The sequence below is a fragment of the Anomaloglossus baeobatrachus genome, chromosome 10 (genome assembly GCF_048569485.1).
Source record: "Anomaloglossus baeobatrachus isolate aAnoBae1 chromosome 10, aAnoBae1.hap1, whole genome shotgun sequence".
Classification (NCBI taxonomy): domain Eukaryota; kingdom Metazoa; phylum Chordata; class Amphibia; order Anura; family Aromobatidae; genus Anomaloglossus; species Anomaloglossus baeobatrachus.
The window spans coordinates 212,722,869-212,735,194 of NC_134362.1; positions in this window are offsets into that span (position 1 = coordinate 212,722,869).

The window sequence follows — 12,326 nt, forward strand, 5'->3', positions numbered from 1 at the left end:
ACTGATCCTGAGTTACCTTCTGTATTATACTCCAGAGCTGCACTCACTATTCTGCTGGTGCAGTCACTGTGTACATACATTACATTACTGATCCTGAGTTACCTTCTGTATTATACTCCAGAGCTGCACTCACTATTCTGCTGGTGCAGTCACTGTGTACATACATTACTGATCCTGAATTACCTCCTGTATTATACTCCAGAGCTGCACTCACTATTCTGCTGGTGCAGTCACTGTGTACATACATTACATTACTGATCCTGAGTTACCTTCTGTATTATACTCCAGAGCTGCACTCACTATTCTGCTGGTGCAGTCACTGTGTACATACATTACATTACTGATCCTGAGTTACCTTCTGTATTATACTCCAGAGCTGCACTCACTATTCTGCTGGTGCATTCACTGTGTACATACATTACTGATCCTGAGTTACCTCCTGTATTATACTCCAGAGCTGCACTCACTATTCTGCTGGGGCAGTCACTGTGTACATAACATTACATTACTGATCCTGAGTTACCTTCTGTATTATACTCCAGAGCTGCACTCACTATTCTGCTGGTGCAGTCACTGTGTACATACATTACATTACTGATCCTGAGTTACCTTCTGTATTATACTCCAGAGCTGCACTCACTATTCTGCTGGTGCAGTCACTGTGTACATACATTACTGATCCTGAGTTACCTCCTGTATTATACTCCAGAGCTGCACTCACTATTCTGCTGGTGCAGTCACTGTGTACATACATTACTGATCCTGAGTTACCTTCTGTATTATACTCCAGAGCTGCACTCACTATTCTGCTGGTGCAGTCACTGTGTACATATATTACTGATCCTGAGTTACCTCCTGTATTATACTCCAGAGCTGCACTCACTATTCTGCTGGTGCAGTCACTGTGTACATACATTACTGATCCTGAGTTACCTCCTGTATTATACTCCAGAGCTGCACTCACTATTCTGCTGGTGCAGTCACTGTGTACATACATTACTGATCCTGAGTTACCTTCTGTATTATACTCCAGAGCTGCACTCACTATTCTGCTGGTGCAGTCACTGTGTACATACATTACTGATCCTGAGTTACCTCCTGTATTATACTCCAGAGCTGCACTCACTATTCTGCTGGTGCAGTCACTGTGTACATACATTACTGATCCTGAGTTACCTCCTGTATTATACTCCAGAGCTGCACTCACTATTCTGCTGGTGCAGTCACTGTGTACATACATTACTGATCCTGAGTTACCTTCTGTATTATACTCCAGAGCTGCACTCACTATTCTGCTGGTGCAGTCACTGTGTACATACATTACTGATCCTGAGTTACCTCCTGTATTATACTCCAGAGCTGCACTCACTATTCTGCTGGTGCAGTCACTGCGTACATACATTACTGATCCTGAGTTACCTCCTGTATTATACCCCAGAGCTGCACTCACTATTCTGCTGGTGCAGTCACTGTGTACATACATTACATTACTGATCCTGAGTTACCTCCTGTATTATACCCCAGAGCTGCACTCACTATTCTGCTGGTGCAGTCACTGTGTACATACATTACATTACTGATCCTGAGTTACCTCCTGTATTATACTTCAGAGCTGCACTCGTTACATTACTGATCCGGAGTAATCTCATGGATGGAGCGATGCTCTGGCGGTTCCGGTTGTGTTGTCAGTCAGGTGTCGCCCGCTGTGATATCAGTGCAGGTCCCATAATTAGCAGACCCCGTGGTCACATGTGGGCCCCGCAGAGGAGTCTGGAGCGCGGTCCCTACACTCTGCTTCCAGCGTCAGGTGCGGGGGGAGACGTTTTAGTGGTGTATTTATTGTACTCACTGATATAGCGCCATCATATTCCACAGCGCTGTACAGACATCGTCCTGTCTCCATTGGGGCTCACAATCTACTCCTGGCAGAAGATTTTTGGAGGGATTAGAACCCAGGACTCCAGTGCTGCAAGTCAACAGTGCTAACCACTGAGCCACGAGTACAGTGCTAACCACTGAGCCACGAGTACAGTGCTAACCACTGAGCCACGAGTACAGTGCTAACCACTGAGCCACGAGTACAGTGCTAACCACTGAGCCACGAGTACAGTGCTAACCACTGAGCCACGAGTACAGTGCTAACCACTGAGCTAATGGTTTGGGGTAGAGTAATCCTATTAGAGGGTGTGAGGTAAATCCGGAGATATGACGATAAATCATGACATTCAAGTCATGTCAGGAAGCCCTCTCCTGGTGTCACCCCCCCCCCCCTTCCCTTCACACAACTGGTTTAGCAACAAATCCATGGCCATGTCCTGTGATATGGAAATTAGGTGGCTTTAGGACAATGGACACAGGATGACTCCCTGCCGTCACCCTGTAGTAGGAGCTGCTAGCTAGTTAGCAAGGCTATGGAAGTATCCAGACAGAACGACTCCAGTAAAAAATGGTTCATATCTCGCAAGCCATATTTCCGATAAATATGGCAACCATAAAAATGGTGTCTCCGCATGCGGACGATGCCGGCACCCCCTTTTTATGGGAACAGGTCATTGGGAAATGCCCCAGGCGTGATATCAGCCAATGGGGAACTGGCAGACAGGTCATGAGTCCCCTCGTTCTGTAGCTAAATTCATAACTGTCACAATGAGAGCATTGGCGTCCGCCTACGACGCTCCCAGGCAAAGTTATGGCCCATATTCCATGTTGTGGATTGTCCATAACTCAAGCCAGGGGTGGAGCAGTGCTCCCTGTGAGGTCACGAAGGTAGGAGGGGACCTGGATTGCCCAGGTTGATAACCCTACTTCGGCCATTTTCCAGTGTTCTTCTGCTCGGGGGCCTGGTTGGGAAAGACCTGTGAGGGAGTTCCTGGAAACCTGGTCTACAGCGCCCCCCTGTGGCCAGACGCACAAGGTAACTGCTGGAACTGTGTATGCCTGTTTGTAACCCATGCTTTATCTGTAACTGTACTCTGACATAACTGTATATTCTGTAGATTCCCTATTGTATATATTGTAGTTCTAGTGTGCTTTAGGCTGATTAAATTATATAATTAATCTTGGGCTGTTCTGTTATCTCGATCTTGAATCCCACGTCTGTGTGTTCGGCTAATAGTTACCGTGAAGCGGTTGGTGGCAGCGAATTGTGCCAAGGATTATTGTGGGGAGGCCAGTGAGATTCGGGGAGATTTTATATATTCCGCCCGCGGAGGTCGGGGGAATATATACCCTACTCTCACCGGGGACCCTTCAATAATCGGCATAAGTAGTATAGTGGCCTCCTTGCTTATTGTCGGGCAATTCCATAATTGGCCTGACTATAAGAGGGGCGCTAGAGAGCGCGTCACGTGCTCTGTCTGTCGGTCGGGAGGTATAAAGGAGGGGTGACCCCCACTTGTTACCCCCCGATTGTGACGTACTGGTAGCCAGCGCGGGGGATTTCTGAGTGACCCCCCCGGTGGTTTGTGACATATTGGTGGCAAGCGGTGGGATCGAGATAATAGTGTGTGTGAGTGTGAGACCCATACTCCCAGACACTAAAGACTGCCTGCAGCAGCTGTGGCTGCTGGGGTCTTCAGACTAGCTCAACACTAGAGTGTCAGAGTGCAGATACTGTAAGGTGTGTGGAGGCATCAGGTGTCAGTTCTGTGTCAGTGACCAAAAGTCTGCAAGAATGGCTGAGAGCACCAGGAGCAAAGCCAAAGGAATGGCCGATGCTCAGGCCAGAGACGATGAAGAGGTTGTCCACGAGTCCTCCAGGAGCTCGACGCCAGAAAACAGCTCTGCAGAGGACATTGCACAACCGGGCACTGCTGGACAAGATGAGGAGCAGCTCGCCCAAGGGTCCTCAACGAGCCAGATGCCAGCCCTCCGCTCTGCCATGGACAGTGAATCACCAGGCTCCGCAGCGGGCCGCAGATCACCACGTGCCATTCCACCGAGCCTGGGAGGCTCGGATAGCCTTCTTCAAATGGCTATGGCCCTACGCCAGGCTGGAGACCGGGAGGGCTACAAGGAACTCATGGCCGAGCGTGAGCGGCAAGCAGCGCGTGAAGAGCGCCAGGCAGAGCGTAACTACCAGCTGCAGCTAGCTCAGCTCCGGCCCTCATCAGCCACCCGTGACCTTCCAGACACCAAACTTCCAAAGGTCCGTGTTGAGGACTTCCCAGTGCTGGAGAAGGATGGAGACTTGGACTCTTTCTTGACTGCTTTTGAACGGACTTGCTTGCAGCATCATCTGAACAAGGACCAGTGGGCCAAATACCTGACCCCCCGTTTAAGGGGTAAGGCCCTGGATATCCTTGGGGACTTGCCTGCTGAGGCGGATCAGGGCTACGACACCATCAAGCGGGCCCTGATCCAACAGTACAACCTCACCCCGGAGTCCTACCGCAAGAAGTTCCGGACGCTGCAGAAGGGACCAAAGGACTCCTGGGCTGACCACCGGCGGGCACTTGCCCGAGCTGCCGACCACTGGACCCAAGGCCTGCAGCTTTCCACCGGACCGGAGATCCTGGACTTGTTCATCACGGAGCAACTCTTGTGGAACTGCCCTGAGGATCTCCGCCAGTTCATCCGAGACCAGAAGCCAAAGGGATCCACGGCTACAGCTGCCCTGGCAGATGACTACACCAACAATCGGGCTCCTGAAGCCAGGAGAGCAGCCACCAGCAGCACCTGGAGAGGGGGTAAGATGAACTCTGCGACTGCCCCACCTGCCCCTAGACTGCAGGGGGTGTCCCCCTCAACTCCCCTCTCCAGGCCCGTGGCGGAACCAAGACGGTGCCACCAGTGCAACCTACCTGGACACTTCAAGGCCATGTGCCCTCAGCGTCCCAAGGCCCCGGCTCCGTCCCCGTCCCAAGGGCCGCCCAAGGTGTATTGTGTGGGTGGGGGTGGTGGTAGGTCCCTGGACAGCTTCCAACCTGTCACCGTCGGCCGGTCTGTGACCATAGGACTGCGAGACAGCGCCTCGGAGGTGACTCTGGTGCGGCCTGAGATGGTGTCCCCCCAAGACTTGATCCCTGGAAAAACCCTCGCTGTCTCCGGGATTGGAGGCATTGACCCGGCGCTGCCTGTTGCTGACATTTATGTGGACTGGGGCGCAGGGCGAGGGGTGAGGGAGGTGGGGGTAACTGATCGGATCCCTGCAAACGTGCTACTTGGGACAGATTTGGGGCAAATAACCTCCCAGTTTGGCCCCGCCCCAAAGGCTGAACCTTCAGCCAGTGCTGACGTGCCTCCGGACAATGTTAATGTGTTATCTATGAATGATGTAAGGGAGGAGGGAGTGAACTCTGATATTTCTGCTTGCACAGACACCATAGACACACACACAGCTGCAGCTGTGACAGGGGAGGGGGTCAGAGAAAGGTGTGACAATGCCTCTACAAGTAACCAGCCTGTGAGCTGGGATCTGTTGCCCTCTGCAGGGATAAGCAGAGAGCAGGGTGCTGCAGGGGGAGGACCAGTGTGTGGGGTGGGGGCTACCACAGCAAATGTGGGGTCCCCAGAGATTTCACAGCGGGGTTCTGTTGCTGCAGGAGGGGAACAGGCAGGTGAGATTGGGGCCGGTCCAGGAGCGGAAGTGCTCCCAGGTAAGATCTCGGTGCATGGTTCCCCCACAACCGGGGTGTCAGGAAGCCAGGTAGGTCTGCCTGAACCGGCGACTTGGTCAGGAACGGAGGAGGAGCAGGCACGACCCACGGTCGCAGCGGCTGTGGCCGCTGTCACCCGCAGTGGGAGTGCTGGAAGCCAAGGGGCCTCCCGGAGGTCCGATAGCTCTTCCCCTTCTGACCAAGTGGCAGCCGAGTCAGGTGGAGGCCAGGACACAGGTCCCGGGGTACTGACTGAAGATGTGACAGTCTCGTCGATTCTGGCCACATCTAGTCAGGGGTTTCAGGCAGCGTTAGAAGCTGACGACAGCCTGAAAGCTCTAAAGGAGCAGGCGGCACAGCCTCCCTCGGACTCGGGCCCGGAGCGAGTGGTCTGGGACCAAGGACGGCTGTACCGGGCCACGGTCCAGCAGGGTTCACCGGAGGCGTGGCCCAGGGACCGACAGTTGGTGGTACCCTATCCGTTCCGGACGGAGTTGTTGCGGATCGCACATGAGATTCCGATGGCCGGACACCTAGGGATCGCTAAGACCAAGGCCAGGTTAAACCAGCATTTCTACTGGCCAAAAATGGGGGCCGATGTGGCTGCCTACTGCCGTTCGTGTGAAACCTGTCAGAGAGTGGGGAAGGCGGGGCCACGCCCCAAAGCCCCACTGGTATCTCTGCCCATCATCGATGAGCCTTTCAGGAGGGTGGCTGTGGATCTGGTCGGCCCGCTGGCCATCCCCAGCAGCTCCGGGAAACGCTTCATACTGACGGTAGTGGACTATGCCACCCGGTACCCAGAAGCAGTGGCCTTGTCGTCCATTCGGGCTGACAAGGTGGCCACCGCATTGCTGGAGATTTTCTCCCGAGTGGGTTTTCCCCAGGAAATGCTCACTGACCGGGGGACCCAATTCATGTCCCAGCTGATGGAGGCCCTCTGTAAGCAAGTCCAGGTGCGACATCTGGTGGCCAGCCCGTACCATCCACAGACTAATGGCCTGTGCGAGCGGTTCAATGGCACCTTAAAGCAGATGCTTAAGATGTTGGTCGACTCCCATGGGCGTGACTGGGAGCGGTATCTCCCACACCTGTTATTTGCTTACCGGGAGGTTCCACAGGCCTCAACAGGATTCTCACCGTTTGAGCTCCTGTACGGGCGACGTGTGCGGGGCCCCCTGGCTCTGGTGAAAGAGGCTTGGGAAGGGGATTTGGCCACCCCTGGAGTGTCGGTTATCGAGTATGTCATGCGCTTCCGGGACAAAATGCAGGCCTTGACGCAACTGGTACACGACAATATGGCTCAAGCCCAGGCCGATCAGAAGCGTTGGTACGACCAGAACGCTTGTGAGAGGACCTACCAAGTGGGTCAAGAGGTGTGGGTACTGGTCCCCGTACCACAGGACAAGCTTCAGGCAGCCTGGGAAGGCCCATACCTCGTGTACCAGCAGCTCAACCCTGTGACGTACCTGGTCACCCTGGACCCTGCCCGTGGAAGGCGGAAGCCCTTCCATGTGAACATGATGAAGGCACATCATGAGCGGGAGGCATGTGCGCTCCCCGTGTGCAACCTGCCCGAGGAGGGAGAAGCGGAAACCCTCTTGGATATGCTAGCCCAGGTTAGGGCAGGCGGATCCATTGAGGATGTGGAGGTTGGCCACCAGCTCTTGGAGGACCAACGGTCCCAGCTGTGGGCCACCCTACACCCCTTCCGGGGGTTGTTTACCAACCAGCCCGGAAGGACTGACTTGGCTGTCCATCACGTGGACACTGGGGATCATCCCCCGATCCGGCGTTCAGCATATCGGGTCTCCCTGGAGGTGCAGCAACACATGCGCCAGGAGATTGACGAGATGCTGGAGCTGGGGGTGATCCAGGCATCCAACAGCGCTTGGGCCTCGCCTGTAGTCCTCGTCCCTAAGAAGGACCGAACCACTCGGTTCTGCGTGGACTACAGGGGGCTCAATGCTGTCACGGTCGCCGATGCGTACCCAATGCCACGCATCGATGACCTGCTCGATCAGTTGGCCGGGGCTCAGTACCTGACCATCATGGACCTGAGCCGGGGATATTGGCAGATCCCCCTGACTCGCAAGGCCAGGGAACGCTCTGCCTTTATTACCCCATTTGGACTGTACGAGTCCACGGTGATGCCATTCGGGATGAGGAATGCCCCTGCCACTTTCCAGCGGATGGTCAACACCCTGCTCAAGGGACTTGAAGGGTACGCGGCCGCGTACCTGGATGACATTGCCGTCTTCAGTCCCACCTGGGAGGACCACCTAGAGCATCTAGCACAGGTGCTCAGGCGGATCCACCGGGCAGGTTTGACCATCAAGCCGGGAAAGTGTCAGCTGGCCATGAGCGAGGTCCAGTACCTCGGTCACCGGGTAGGTGGGGGAACGCTGAAGCCCGAGCCTGAGAAGGTGGAGGCCATCGCATCCTGGCCCACCCCCAGGACCAAGAAGCAGGTGATGTCCTTCTTGGGGACCGCTGGGTACTATAGGAGGTTTGTTCCATGCTATAGTAGCCTGGCAAAGCCCTTGACGGACCTCACCAAGAAGAAGCTGCCCTCTGCAGTCGATTGGACAGTGGACTGCGAGACAGCCTTCCGGGCCCTAAAGGACGCCCTGTCCAGCCCGCCCGTGCTACAGGCAGCCGACTTCACGCGGCCGTTTGTAGTACAGACCGACGCCAGTGACTTCGGCCTCGGTGCGGTGCTCAGCCAGGTGGACTCTGCGAGCCAAGAGCACCCAGTCTTGTACCTGAGCAGGAAGCTGTTACCAAGGGAAGTTGCCTATTCCACGATGGAGAAGGAGTGCCTGGCCATAGTGTGGGCCCTGCAGCGTCTGCAACCCTATCTATACGGGCGCCACTTCATCGTGGAGACGGACCACAATCCCCTCAGCTGGTTGCACACCGTCTCTGGGACGAATGGGCGATTGTTGCGATGGAGCCTTGCGCTCCAGCAATACAACTTCACCATTCGCCACAAAAGGGGCCGTGACCACGGTAACGCAGACGGGCTGTCCCGACAAGGAGAGGTCGCGGACGGGCGCACGGGGGAACACCGGAGTGTGCTGCCCCCTAGCGCCCTCAAAAGGGGGGAGGTGTGAGGTAAATCCGGAGATATGACGATAAATCATGACATTCAAGTCATGTCAGGAAGCCCTCTCCTGGTGTCACCCCCCCCCCCCTTCCCTTCACACAACTGGTTTAGCAACAAATCCATGGCCATGTCCTGTGATATGGAAATGAGGTGGCTTAGGGACAATGGACACAGGATGACTCCCTGCCGTCACCCTGTAGTAGGAGCTGCTAGCTAGTTAGCAAGGCTATGGAAATAGCCAGACAGAACGACTCCAGTAAAAAATGGTTCATATCTCGCAAGCCATATTTCCGATAAATATGGCAACCATAAAAATGGTGTCTCCGCATGTGGACGATGCCGGCACCCCCTTTTTATGGGAACAGGACATTGGGAAATGCCCCAGGCGTGATATCAGCCAATGGGGAACTGGCAGACAGGTCATGAGTCCCCTCGTTCTGTAGCTAAATTCATAACTGTCACAATGAGAGCATTGGCGTCTGCCTACGACGCTCCCAGGCAAAGTTATAGCCAAAATCCCCTTTGCTGGATAATTCTGATCCATGCAGGGGGAGTGGCAGTGCTTCCCTGTGAGGTCACTAAGGTAGGAGGGGACCTGGATCTGCCCAGGTTGATAACCCTACTTCGGCCATTTTCCAGCGTTCTTCTCGCTGGGGGCACGTGTAGGAAACATCTGTGGGAGTTCCTGGAAACCTGGTCTACAGCGCCCCCCTGTGGCCAGACGCAACAAGGTAACTGCTGGAACTGTGTATGCCTGTTTGTAACCCATGCTTTGCTTGTAACTGTACTCTGACATATGTATATTCTGTAGATTCCCTATTGTATATATTGTAGTTTCTAGTGTGGCTTTAGGCTGATTAAATTATATAATTAATCTTGGGCTGTTCTGTTATCTCGATCTTGAATCCCACGTCTGTGTGTTCGGCTAATAGTTACCGTGAAGCGGTTGGTGGCAGCGAGTTTGTGCCAAGGATTATTGTGGGGAGGCCAGTGAGATTCGGGGAGATTTTATATATTCCGCCCGCGGAGGTCGGGGGAAGATATACCCTACTCTCACCGGGGACCCTTCAATAATCGGCATAAGTAGTATAGCGGCCTCCTTGCTTATTGTCGGGCAATTCCATAATTGGCCTGACTATAAGAGGGGCGCTAGAGAGCGCGTCACGTGCTCTGTCTGTCGGTCGGGAGGTATAAAGTAGGGGTGACCCCCACTTGTTACCCCCCGATTGTGACGTACTGGTAGCCAGCGCGGGGGATTTCTGAGTGACCCCCCCGGTGGTTTGTGACAGAGGGGTAGGAGGGAACATAGTGCTGTGGACAGCGGGGGAGGGTCGGGAAGGGGCACAGCTCTGTGGACAGCGGGGGAGGGTCGGGAAGGGGCACAGCTCTGTGGACAGCGGGGGAGGGTCGGGAAGGGGCACAGCTCTGTGGACAGCGGGGGAGGGTCGGGAAGGAGGGTCACAGCTCTGTGGACAGCGGGGGAGGGTCGGGAAGGAGGGTCACAGCTCTGTGGACAGCGGGGGAGGGTCGGGAAGGAGGGGCACAGCTCTGTGGACAGCAGGGGAGGGTCGGGAAGGGGCACAGCTCTGTGGACAGCGGGGGAGGGTCGGGAAGGGGCACAGCTCTGTGGACAGCGGGGGAGGGTCGGGAAGGGGCACAGCTCTGTGGACAGCGGGGGAGGGTCGGGAAGGGGCACAGCTCTGTGGACAGCGGGGGAGGGTCGGGAAGGGGCACAGCTCTGTGGACAGCGGGGGAGGGTCTGTTTTGTTTATTGAATACAAATATCAGAGAGCATAGACAGATCTAGTGTCGCTATTACACTAATTTGCATTGAACCGCCTTCCAGGTCTGATGTCGTCTGTGGGGTGGCGTCTCAAGTCGATTGATAGTCATTATATCAGGCGAGGGATGGAAGGCGAGCGAGACCATACCTTGCCCTCGAAATATTATAAAAAACAGTTTCTTCGGCGCTCCATTGGGAGACCCAGACGATTGGGTGTATAGCACTGCCTCCGGAGGCCACACAAAGCATTACACTAAAAAGTGTAAGGCCCCTCCCCTTCTGGCTATACACCCCCAGTGGGATCACTGGCTCACCAGTTTTCTGCTTTGTGTGAAGGAGGTCAGACATCCACGCATAGCTCCACTGTTTAGTCAGCAGCAGCTGCTGACTATGTCGGATGGAAGAAAAGAGGGCCCATATGGGGTCCCCAGCATGCTCCCTTCTCACCCCACTTGCGGTTTGTAAGGTTGAGGTACCCATTGCGGGTACGGAGGCGGGAGCCCACATGCTGTTTTCCTTCCCCATCCCCCCTCAGGGCTCTGGGTGAAGTGGGATCTTACCGGCCCCCAAACCCTGAGGCCGAGCTCCATCCACAGACCCAGAGACCCTGCTGGAGGAGCTGAGTACAGTCAGGGACAAGGCCCTGCAACGTTCAGGTACTCTGTGTCCCCGCACAGACAGGCCACGCACACTCCAGGCTTGCTGGGTGTGCTAGTGCGCCGGGGGCACTAGCGCTGCGCGCTCGGGTTAGAGTCACTGCAGCTTAGCTGAGTGATTTTATGTCTTGGGAACTACCGCGCCGGCCGCTCCGGGAGCGGCGGCGCCGCTGGGACTTGTAGTGCGCCGGGGACTCGCGCTGCCCGCGCTTTTACGGCGGCAGCGCTCATAAATCTAGTCCCCGGCTTTTGCGGCCTAGTTACGGTTCGTTCCCGCCCCCACCCTGTCAATCAGGGAAAGGGAGAGACGCTGTTCTATAGCCAGCGCCGAGGGCTGGAGTCTTATTTACATACTCCAGCCCTCTCACTGGGCACAGTGGGGACGCAAGTTTCCCGCTCTTGGTCTCAACACGCCCAGGGCCCGCCCCTCTCCACAGGACGCCGGCAGCCATTCCTACATGCAGTCTGGCTGGAGAACGGACACAGGCTCTGGGGGACTCAGACAAGGGACTCTGGCGACCACACACCCGCGTTTATGCGGGCGGTAAGCTGCACATAAGTGCTGGCCCCACTAGTGCCACAGTGTTATTTGGTGCATTTTTTCCCTGTACCATATATATATATATTGCACTGTACAGTCGCTTCTTGGCTTATACCCTCATTGCTCTGAGGAGACAACAACATGTCATCCGCAAAACGCAAGGGTGCCAAGGCACAGGCGGTACGCACTGCTTGTGCCGCATGTGGGGCTGATCTACCGGCAGGTTCCAATGACCCCCATTGTGTGCAATGTTCAATCCCTGTGCCACTTCGGCAGCCAGAGTCTATGGTAGTAGTGGCCCAGGCAGAGACGCCTGTGAACCCTGCCCCGGTGACGGGGACAGACTTTGCAGTTTTTGCTGATAAGATGTCTGTGACTATGACAAAAATCCTGGAAACCTTGCAATCCAGGCCAGTTTCTCAGACCATGGACACTGCTGTGTCTATGCTCCCCGGTCCCCCTCAGTTGGAACTAATCCGTACTTCAAGGGGGTCCCAGGCATCTCAGGCTGAAGACTCTGACTCGGATGACAGTCCCAGGCAGCCTAAGCGAGCTCGCTGGGAAAGACCCTCGCCGTCATCACACTGGTCAGGGTCTCAGCGAGACGAGGCTCTGTATGAGGAGACAGAGGTGGGTGATC